General features: G+C 46.6%; 1 long non-coding RNA gene across 2 annotated transcripts; it reads left to right on the top strand.

Moving 5' to 3' along the window:
- Positions 1 to 4,465: 4,465 nt before the first annotated feature.
- LOC142498498 (uncharacterized) lies at positions 4,466 to 7,462 on the top strand. Of its 2 annotated transcripts, XR_012802444.1 has the most exons (4): positions 4,466 to 4,827; positions 5,064 to 5,172; positions 5,348 to 5,489; positions 6,073 to 7,462. It is a non-coding gene; the product is annotated as an uncharacterized LOC142498498 (long non-coding RNA). The 2 variants fall into 2 exon arrangements; XR_012802443.1 differs by lacking the exon at positions 5,064 to 5,172.
- Positions 7,463 to 11,626: the final 4,164 nt, after the last annotated feature.

Raw genomic sequence — 11,626 nt, 5'->3', positions numbered from 1 at the left:
CCTCCCTACATAAACAGAGTCAATATGTGGCCTGAGCATTATGTGACAGTGTTCGTCTCCGATCAAGAAGCGAACCCACAGGGCTGAGGTAGGGATGCAAATTAACCGACCAGAGCCCATGGACAGATTCCTGTAACAGTATCCGTAGTCCGTAAGCAGGCAGGAGGTCAGGGCTGGTGGCAGTGGTGCAGAATCCAGGTAACAGGCAAATGGTTTTGGCAGGCAGCGTGGTTAGGGTCACAGTCCAGGGTCAGCAACAGTAATTCCAAATGAACAGGGAAGCCACAAGGATAGGCATGCCACAGTACAGGCTAGCCTCTGGAACAGGGAAGCCACAGGGACTGGCAAGCCACATGGACGGCACCGGAACTAGAAGCCTCAGGAACTAGAGCCCACGGCAGCCAGGAACAAAGGGAAACATATACAATTCTCAGGCAGGGGCTGGAAGTCACTGGCTGCTATTTAAGCGCTTCAACAGGGGCAGCCAATATAGCAGGCTTCCAGTAATCAAAATGTCCACAGCAGTCAGGTAAGGGTGGGTTCCAGCCACAGCCTTGACTGGAACCCTTACAGACTTCCCGAGCTTGGCAAACAGGGAATGGTCTCAAAGTCTTTGGAGGACCAATCTAACCTGTGCCCGATGTTCAGACAAAGTGCTGGAAAAATAAGGATATCATCCAGCTATACCATGAGAAATTGGTCAAGTAGATCCTGGAAAATGTCATTGATGACATTTTGAAATACGGCCGGTGTGTTGCAAATCCCGAATGGCATGACCAGATATTCGTAGTGACTGTCATGGGTATAAAAGGCTGTCTCCCACTCATCACTCTCTCTGATCCGAATTAAATTGTAAGCTCCTCGAAGATCCAGTTTTGTTAAGATCGTACCCTTGCGTAAGCGGTTGAAAGGTTCGGGAATGAGGGGTAGAGGATACCGATTTTTTTTTGTTACAGTGATTTTATTTAGGCCTCTGTAATCGATACGTGGCCTGAGAGAACCGTCTTTTTTGGAAAGAAGGAAGAAACCCGTACCAGCGGGAGAACTTAATTTGCGAATAAACCCTCGCTGAAGGTTCTCTGAAATGTATTTCCGTATTGCCTTGGTTTCTGGTTCCAAAGGGGGTAAGTGCGGCCTCGAGGAGGGATGGCCCCTGGGAGTAGGTTGATGGCACAATCATAAGGTCGGTGTGGAGGTAACTCCTCTGCCTGTTTTTTGTCTGTAAGTTCTATATTAATTTCCTTCATTGCCTCTTTCAGTTCCGTCTGAAATAGAGAATTGATATTTATTAAATGATCACACCACTTGAGGTCCGTGCCTAAGTAAGAGTCAGCCCCCGAGCCACACAGTTAGCCGCCATGTTCTGTAGGTTCTGGGTGATTTTCCGTCTTCCTGAAGAAATCCAAAACTTCAAGCACAGCCGAGGATTTCTTTGTTTTTGAAGTAATTTTGTCTATCCCCGGAGGTTCCCCTCAGTAGTTATGTCTTTTAGTATCAGAAAATATGCGATAGATACCATTATATTGACCTGTTAGGGCCACTGCGAGCGGAGCCTCTGCCAATCATATTACACAAACCTCTCTGCTTCTGTATTTTTAAGAATATCACAAAATAGTTGTCACTGAAATATGTGTTATTTCTCCAAAATAGAGAGAAACTAGGGAATTTCAGAGTGAAGCAAAAATAAAATTAGTTTGTTATAGGAAATAATAATACATACTGTAGGGGTGAAGTGGTGATAAGTACATTATACCCCACGTGGGTTTTATGAGCTGCACTATATATTCTGTCTAGGGTAGAAGCTTACATGTATCCCAACCTAGTTTACAGAGCCTATGCATTGCAAAACCTTAAATCCTAGTTGATTTTTTTGCCTCTTTTATAGTCCTCTTCAGTCTATCGAAGCATTTTAAACATATATGGCTAAGTAAAGAGAAGGGATACGTGACCCCATTATTCCCATATATGCATTGCAAAACCTTAAATCCTAGTTGATTTTTTTGCCTCTTTTATAGTCCTCTTCAGTCTATCCAAGCATTTTAACAAGAGACAGGGGGTGCCCAACGCTGCATCCAAATGACAAAACATATAGAGTAAAATACTTCAATAATAATAAAATACTTGGTTATTTAGTTAACCCTTTGGCCAAAGGCGTCATAAGCCTGCATACCAACGTCAAGATATAACCAAGATAATGCAGGTCCTACACTACACTGTGAACCCTTCCCCTTACCTCTGTGAGAGGGGAAGAACCATAATGTGTCTTGTTCCTATTTTACTCTATATGTTTTGTCAGAGAGGAGGAGCCTAGTACAGTGCACGTTGTAAGCTGTCACCTGCGTTGCATCTCGTGGTGTGAGGAGGACTTCGGGCGCTGCGCCGCTGACGTCATCGGTTGGCGCGCGACGTCGTGAACAACACACCATCGAGTGGACACAGACTGTGGACGGCATTCTTGAGCGGCATGTTTGCCCTCGCAAAATGTGAGTGTAACATCGCTGCTTTTTAACATTGTTAAATAAAATTTGCGGAGTACACTAGGCTGTCTTTCAATTTTCTCCAACCACGGTTGTTGCGGTGTATGCTGCTACTGGGACGACGCAGACCGAGTTGAAGAGAGCCACCTTAGGAACCACGAGGGGCCCGTGGAGATCAAGGTGGAGGAAGAGAGCCAAAGAACAGATTCTCTCCCCCGAATGAACAAGAAAATATCCTGTAAGTAGGGATTTTCCTCTTCAGGTTGGGGCAATTGAGTCTGTATACTGCGCAATGGTGTGTTTTCTTTATCTGTTATTGCAGACAACATAAGGGAACACGCCTAGAGGAAAATCTACCTCACATTGTTGATGAATCATTCTACTACCAGGACTGACTTTTCAAACAGGACTGTCTTTCGATATGGTACTGTAATTATCATCACCACACTTTGCACCGGGGACATTTTTTGTATTTGTATCTGTATGGTATTGGATTTGAACAATCCATTGTTTATTGCCCCCTTGGCTGCATATGTAATCACATTGTAATCACACAATTGTTGTTATCACACCAATTATTCTATCACTTGGATCAAGCGCTGGTAGAGAGTTTTTTTAGTTAGTTTTGTATTCAAGTGTATTACTGTAACTGCAGACAAGGATTCTGGGTATTGACATGCAAGTCAGCGTAAAGGGTGTGTGGTTTCACTATGTTCTGTTAGCTTATGACAGAGAGAAAGAGGGAGAGATTCAATGTGGCAAGATAGCTGTGAGCACACCTGAGATATCTGGGAAATCGCCTAATTTCATTCATTTCAATCTATTTTACATATTAAATGTAAAAGATATGTAACCCTATTTCCCCCACCCAATCTCACATAGGGTCTCCTAGGGGAAATGCTACTCTGGTTACATGGCTTTGTGTGGAGCATACCTGCTGATAACAGGGGGCCCTGGGTCTCCCGCATGGTGGTAAAGGGGAACAACAGGACAGGCTTCTGGGGTCTTGCCCAAATTCTACTCACAGGTGCAGTGCCTCCATCTTGTGCAGCCCCCGGATGTATGGGGTGAAGTCTCTGCAAAATAATTCTCGTCCCCCTCCTCATAATAGACTTCAGTCTTAGGCCAGGAAGGTATAGGTAAATTTGATCTTCCTTCAGCAGCCACAGATTACAGCAGTTCGTTGTTAGGGTATCCTCCCTCAGGATGTCCCTGGATCCTACTCCAAGCCAAGGGCACGAGAGTGGTCCTTGCTCTTCCCCTATCCCCTTGTGGGATAAGAGGTATAGGTTTCCCTCACTGTTCCCCGGAGGGAGGACCTCAAGCCTGCCAGAGCCCTGACAGCTTAGAACGGATAAACTTTGCCCCTCTCAAGGTAATGGCAGACTCGCTAAATCAGGAAACACAGTGCATTATGTACAGCTCTAGTAAGCACCACCCCTGTGCCTCTAATTGGACAGATGACCTGATGACACTACCTTCACTGACTCACTGCACTACATGTGTGGGGAAAACCCATGATTGCTCCTGGCAAATCTGCCCTTACTAGGTATTACTGGCAGGAGGAGGGCAGATCTATAGTCCAAAACTACCCAGGGCTACAGATACAAATTCAATCTTCATGTTAGAGAAGCCGCCGAGGTACATTTGCACTGAGAGCAAACCTTCTCTGACATGGAGAAATGGCTTCACAGCATAACAAATAAGGGCATCAAAAAGGCGCTTGGAACGTGCATCTCTAAGCATTTATTTATCAACTAACTTTCAGATGTTTAACTCCATGTGCATCCGCTAGTCATTTGGGGGGGGGGTTAAGAGATACATATGTAGCCTAGTCTGCCTCTGCCCCCCCTCCCTCCTCACTATGTTGTTCCGCAAGGGAACTACACTCACCAGAATGCTGAGGTCATGTGACACTGTACAGCCAATAGGGTAGATTGGAACTTTGGGAGTGCTTGAAGTGCAGGCTGACAGTTAGTGTCAGTTGGAGCCAGACCAGGAAGGGGAAGGTAGGGTCTGAGTATAAGTGACACTCAGACTAAGGCCAGATTAACACCTTAGCTCCCAGATAGACTCCAATCAAAGTAAGTTTGTGGTCCTATAGGGAAGGCCCCTCAGATAGGGATGCTCCCCTTAGCCTGCTAGTTCAAAATTAGTGGCTACGTGACGGATGCACGCGGTGTACCCAGTCTGCATCAGGACCCGGGCCAAGTTCACCCAAGACAGAGACTATCCTGAGGTGGTACGCGCCAGGCAGGAGGCCATCCAATGCAGAGGCGGATCTTCAGTGGAACAGACGGACCGGTACAAGACATTACTCAGCGACCCCTAGGGCAGGAGCTCTGGGCAGGTATTTCTACAAGTGCACCAACACAACGTGGGGCAGCGTTGTCTCACACTTGGGGGTGGGATATGCCTTCGTGGCCTGGACACTGGTGCCCCTGCACCCAAGTACTGTAGAAATACACCGCGGGTATAAGTGATACTGTCTATGTATATTGTGTGTGTGCAGTGTTATCGTTAGTACTATTCAGTAAAACCTGTTGTATTCTACTGGTGTGTGTTTATTATATTGTCCTGCACAAGGTTATCCCACATTGTTAGGATCCCGTGCAGGTGGAGGCGCTGTCATCAACCGGATCAGATACACCCCAGGCTCCCAGTAGAGGAGGTTCAGGCCTCCTGTGAGCCGCAGGTAACGCACCAAATACACCGTAGCCTTAATATCTCCCAGGAGGTGGGGGAAAGTGCGTTACACATATATTAGAATGCACTTTTTTTCTTTTTTATGTGCTGATTTGGCATAAACTCAGGTAACTAATGACCTGTGCCTAATGTTAAACATTCTTTATCTATTTTGTTGCATTTAGCACAGATGTTTGGGAGCGTCCAGGGCTGGCTGGGAGCATTGCGGTACTGTGTGCGCAGGGGGCCGTGATGGTGTAAAGTAATGTCACATGACCTCTTCTCCACCCTCATCATCATGTGACAAAGTCATGTGACTTCACCAAGGTGAGCAGGAGATGCCGGCGCTTACAGAGGCCTGGCGCTCTCCCCTGGCCCAACTCCAGTAATCACAGTAAATGTTGTGTTGATTATTTAACCACCATAACATTTAAACAGCGATTATGAAAGTTGGGCCGGGAAGAGAACGGGGTCCCTGTAAGCGCGAGCCAGGTACAGTCAGTGCCGTCTTAATGCATGGGCACGCTGGGCAGTTGCCCGGGGGCCCCACGAGCATAGGGGCCCCATGCTAATCTATGCACAGACCAGAATTTAACACTAGTTTTCCGATCGCCCGCCTCAACATTCAAATCTACCGCTAACTCGGTAGAAGGAGAAAAATGATGACTTGTAGCGGAGAGTTGTCAGGGCCAGTACACTGCTTTGCCCGGGGGCCTGTAATGCTGATAAGATGGACCTGGGTACAGTTGTACTGATGAGAGTGTATATATATTTCCTAGTAATTTTATACATAGATCATTATCTGTGTTAGATTTTCACATACATCAAAAGCATAAATAGGTTACTGAAGCCTAAAATAATGCTTCGTCCACCTTCTTTATTAACTGCGTTATTTTCTCATCTGTTTCAGCTTCAACTGTGCATCTGTAATTCATTTCCAAGGCTTCGTTCTGCCGAACTTGTTCTTTTGCAAGCCTTGCCTGACACCTTGTGGCTATTTGCAGCATTGCATCTTTTAGCTTTTTCCATTGTTGTACTGTACTCAGAGGGTTATTCATTAAAGTGCGATAGTGCTGATCAGGCGCTTCCACATGGAAACTGCTACTCTAGTCAGCTGGAGAATTTTCACCAGTGAGAAAAAAACACATTAGGGCCATATTTCATATACTTTGCTAAACCATATGACATACTGTATATGTACGGCCTGATCACTTTAATGACGGGCCATAAGGCTTAGCATAGGTTAGTAAATATGGCCCTAAGCAGTGCCATATTAAGGCATTAAGGCACCTGGACTGTAGCCCTGGGCCCCCGACCATCCAAGGACCCCCTCCACAAACTCTGTGGCCCAAAATGTAATGTGAAATGTGTATTTCTAACTGAAAACAGCAAACGTTACTTAATTATACATTTTACAAATTACATTTGTTGATGTGATTACAACTGTATATTGCTTTTAACTTTATATAGCCTAACTTTTTATAAACATTTTTTTTATTCAAAGTTAATGTTTCTACAATTTGTTATGGAATAGGAAGTTTAATTGATTTGTTGGAAATGTTTTTTTTTTTTAAATAATGCACAACAAAAAACTATAACAGCATGACCAACTGGAGTCAACATTTCCTAACACGGAAATTGCTTTACGGATTTTCTGACCAATGATGGCCACAAACTGCGCAGGTGAAAGAAACGTATTAAGAACGAGCTCCGCAGTTGCTGCTTCAACTGAGATTGTACGCTCTTTCCTTGATGGCAATCTAATCAGATATACTTCATAAGATCGAATGTGTGACTTTCCAAATAAACCCCCTCAGAAATAAACGCATGTATATCAATAAAATGTTTGTGTTTATAGTAATATTTGCAGAATTTCAATAAACTTTTGAATGTGCTCAATAAAAACATAACGTTTTTGTATTGAAATTTAACTTTTGGGGGTCACCCCCAATGTACACTTAGCACAGGGACCCTAAATTTTTTTAGACGAATTTGGCCCAAACGCTTTTAGTTTTTGCCACCAATTACTAGAGAGATGTCTCCTGCAAGTCATGGGTGTCCTTGAACCTGAATCTGCAACCGGGACAGTTCAGTAAACATCACTCAGGCCTATTGAAGTCCCCCATAATGATTACCTCTTGTGACAGTGAGGGGGTAACCAGGCCATCAATAAAAGTATTATGCCCGACTGGTTACCCCTGAGCCATATTTGGGGTTTAGAGTGTCAGTTCTTGAACCTGTTTGTTGTACATGAAATGCATATGATTGCATGACAATAAAGAATGTGTGTTTTACCTTTCCATGAGTGCTAACCTGTGGAGATTGAGAGGCTATGAGTTTCAAGGAGGGTTTTGCGATAAAGGTGTTATCAGAATGTGTCCAGGTAATCAGGGTCCAGAGTTGCTGGCCACCCCAAAAATGTATCTCGGAATCAGGTCGGATTTCTGGGGACATGTAGACACACCACTCCAGTCAAAATCTCCCCTTGAAATCAGTTACGTGACTCACCGCCAGGTTTCCCTGCTTCAGTACAGACCAGAAAGGTAAATGAGGGGCACAGGAATATGTGTATCCCGGGTACAGTCCGGGGTCCCCAAGTTAGTGAGGTCCTCAGTATATGCCCAGGTCCCCAGAATCAGTGTAGAGGTACTGTGGGATACTCCAACCATATATGAGTGTAAGGCTCGGGGAGCTACGCCGCCCTCGGCTCGCTCCCCACTCACCGGCGTCGGCTCTCTGCACTGCCTCCGCTCCCGCTCCTGCCACCGCGGGTCCCGCCGCTTCCCCCGGTGCTCGGCACGTGGCTCTCACAAGCGCGTGCACCCGCTCCAGCCTCTTAAAGGCACAAAGTCCCGGCGGGCACGCGCAAATCAGGCACGCACAGACACAAACCCTGCCTCAAACTCCACCCCGGGGAGTTCACCTGGAATCTGCCTCCTATCACAGCTTCACGCTGATACACACCTCCACACTGCTGCTCTGCTATTGGACCCTTGCACCTACATATGCTCAGCTGTGCCACTGGCACCTCGGCTGAGCATAGAACCAGTTTGCTGTTCTCATCACTCTCTTTGTTTACGGAAATACGACTATCCCGCCCTCTCTGCTCCCGACCTTGGATACGACAATACGACTACCCCGCTCTCTCCGCACCCGATCTTGGCTTACGGTAATACGACTACGTCCCTCTCTCTAATCCCGGACTTGGTACCTTCTACTTCCCGTACCTCTCCTGCCCCAGCCCGGATATCCTGACTATTCTACACTCAAGATGAGCCCTTGTGGCTGTGGGTGGCGTTATATCCATTCCCACCTCAGCACCGTGGTCCCGCCTCCTTTGTGGTGAGCACAGCCTGACATTATGCTCAGCCCCACAAACATGGACCCCGCTGAGGTGGAGCGAACCCCGATGTCCCATACTAATCTCTTCGCCAGGCTAGAGTCCTACCTTGAGCAGGAGTATAATGCGTGGTGCTAAGAACCGTGTACAGCCATGGTAATAATGGAATAATGATGGTGAATCCTGTGTGAGGTCTGGGATGTAATCTTGATTGTAGGGAGGGTACTGGGTTTGGTATCCTAGTTGGTAAACCAGCGTAGATGGCACTCAATTTGTCCAGGAACCCAAAGGCTAATAATCACCCCAAAAAACAATACCCGAATCCCTTAGCAGAATAATATAACCATGTAGCAAGCAGGAAAAACTCACGAATCTGCTGCAGCGTCCATGTTAATCCTGTCAGACCTTCAAGGTGTGCCTCCGTCCTTGGGGATAGAATGCAATGAGAGAGAGAAATGGCAGAGCAATACCGGAATCATCCAAAAAAGAGAATTAGGAGGAAAGTGCGTTATCCTTAAAAGGGTTTAATAGTCATGGAAGGAAAAAGGCAAGGCATTACCCTGCTAACATGTTTCGTGCTACACAGAGCACTTTATCAAGGCATACACATCCTATCATCATTAGCATATTTAAAGGTTAAAAAGTAATTGGCTTACCAATACTGAAGCATATCTAGGAGCCACCCCATGATCTGTCTGATGAGAATCTGGTGTGGAGTCAACAGAGCGCGCGCACGTGCCCCCACAAGCAGCCCCCGCCTCCCACACGCAATCCTGGGCCAGCAGAGAGAGAACCAAACTGTCACGTGCTTGCGCAGAGGCATCAAAGGCTTCCCCACTCATGTGACCATGAAGCGTGCCTAAGGAGTGGGGGAGCGTGCCGGACGCGCGCGCGCGCCCACCGGCACCACCATCCACATTCTCCTGGTGCGCACACGCGCACCTCCCAAGGAGGGAGGAAGAAAGAATAAACCCCCGATCCCTCCCGTTGCCGTGCGTATAGGGGAACAAGCAAGAGAGCCCTGGGTGAACGCGCTTGCGCAGTAGCAAGCCCTGGGCTCCCCGTGGTTCCCACAGATATGGATAATAGATTATTTACCCATTTTTAAACGCAACATTAGCCATGCAGCATAAATAAAGTAAACCATGTGACTCCCTTTGGATGACGTCACATCTTTTCCCACGATTTACTCTGATTCGCTGAAATACCATGTGACGCCGGCCATCTTGGATTTAGTGACGTCACGTTAAAGGGAAATGAAACACATCCATTCTGATTGGCTGGCTTCATTCCCTTTAAATGACATAAAAAAAATAACACATGGTTTTAACAGCCAATCAGATGGCTGTTGAACCATTTCCCGCGGACACCTGCAGGGAGGAACTGGGGGACCAACGGGGACCACCTGAGGACCCCCGGATGCCCATGGGGACCACCTGAGTACCCACAGACACCTGCGGGGACCCTGTGGGGCCCCCGAACACCCGCGGGGTCCACCCAAGGGCCCAAAGACACCCGCCGGCCACTGGTATTAATCCTGTGTATAAAAAATAAATAATGATTTTATGTTGGGGCACAGGGGGTGGGTGGGTTGTGTATTGGTGTTTATTAAATATTGTAATGTTTAATGGTGGCCTAGGAGGTGGGTTTTAGCGGTATTAACCACTAAGGTACTGTAGTGATTAAGTCCACCCGCAAGCCTTCCGCAAGGCCTAAACACCCACCAAGGGCCAAATATCAACTTCACCCACACTGCTACCCACAATAAGCATGGCACTGGTGGTTAACCCCTTCATTGCCTTCGCGGCTATTGGGATTGTATGGCTTTATTGGTGATCAGCTGGCGATAAGTGGCTTATAAGTGGCAGATAAGTGGTTTATAGCATGAGGCCCTTAGTTGGTAATGTGAAGATTCTGCAGGATCTGTGTTTCATTTGGTACTCCTGTCCACGCTTTTTCTGGAGCTTGCCTTCACTTGACTGTTGCAGCCATCTTGGTTCCTGGCAGCATCCTATTTAAGGCTGCACTTCCTACAGGAAATTGCTGATCAAGGTTCCTGTTTGCAGTTTCAGCTGTGCATTCTGTATCTCCTGTCCTCTTGCTTGTGGTTGACCTGCCTGTGCCCCAAATCTGCACCTTTACTGCCTGCCTTGACCTGAGACTGGGACCCTGAGTGCACCTTGCCACCTGCCTTGATCTTCTGCCTGAAATCTGACTACATTAACTCTAACAGGAGTCCCCTAACTCAGACCTGCGTGCCTGATTCCTGATCTGAGATGAGCCCCGTTATAGGTTCTGTATGAAGTGTGCCATCTAAGTGAAATTGGTCAACAGATACTAAAATGGGTTTGTAACCCTGATAAAGCTGTCCTTGACTGCTTCGGGCTAGGTAGTGGTGGCAAAAGACCGCAGGGTTTAGCACAAGGTGTCTTGTTGCCTTGTTGACCTCACAGGACTGGACATACTCTTGTTCATCAAGACCAACCAGTACTGGCTAGAAAGAATACAGTTAGTGGTTGAGTGTGGTGCTCAAGCAATCAGATATGGTTCTGCCTGATAAACATTTATTCCATTACTGTCCAGATGTACAGGTGCACCGACGAGAATTCTAAAACTTGCCTTAAATTTGCCTTGGAAAATCTGGGGCTAACACCAACAAGATCCAGGTACATGCTGCAAACATTTCAGTGACATTTCTGCAGACAGATTAATGGCACATCAGATTAACACAGCAGGGATACCTGGCAGTCCCATTCAGTTTGAATGGGACTGCCAGGGACCCCCGCTGTTAATCCGATGGGCCATTAATCTGTCTGCAGAAATATCACTGAAATGTTGCAGCATGTACCCAGCATGTACCCGGGTCTTGTTGGTGATTGCCCCAGATTTGTTTTAGAATACTCGTTGGCACTACAGTAAGTGTAATGTCCACAAAGTAATCACTGACATTAACTGAGAGGGGTATGTGCCTAGTGGTGTCCACTTGACAACCACAAAGATTGACACACCAATAAACACCCAATCAGTATATAATATATGAGACAATGTCCAGTATAAACAGGAAGAATTATAAGGCACTGGGTCCTATACCTGTTGACCTGTGGTGACATTCACAGCATCTCCG

Source organism: Ascaphus truei, chromosome 7, assembly GCF_040206685.1.
Source record: "Ascaphus truei isolate aAscTru1 chromosome 7, aAscTru1.hap1, whole genome shotgun sequence".
Taxonomy (NCBI): domain Eukaryota; kingdom Metazoa; phylum Chordata; class Amphibia; order Anura; family Ascaphidae; genus Ascaphus; species Ascaphus truei.
This window is presented reverse-complemented; position numbering and strand designations above follow the sequence as displayed.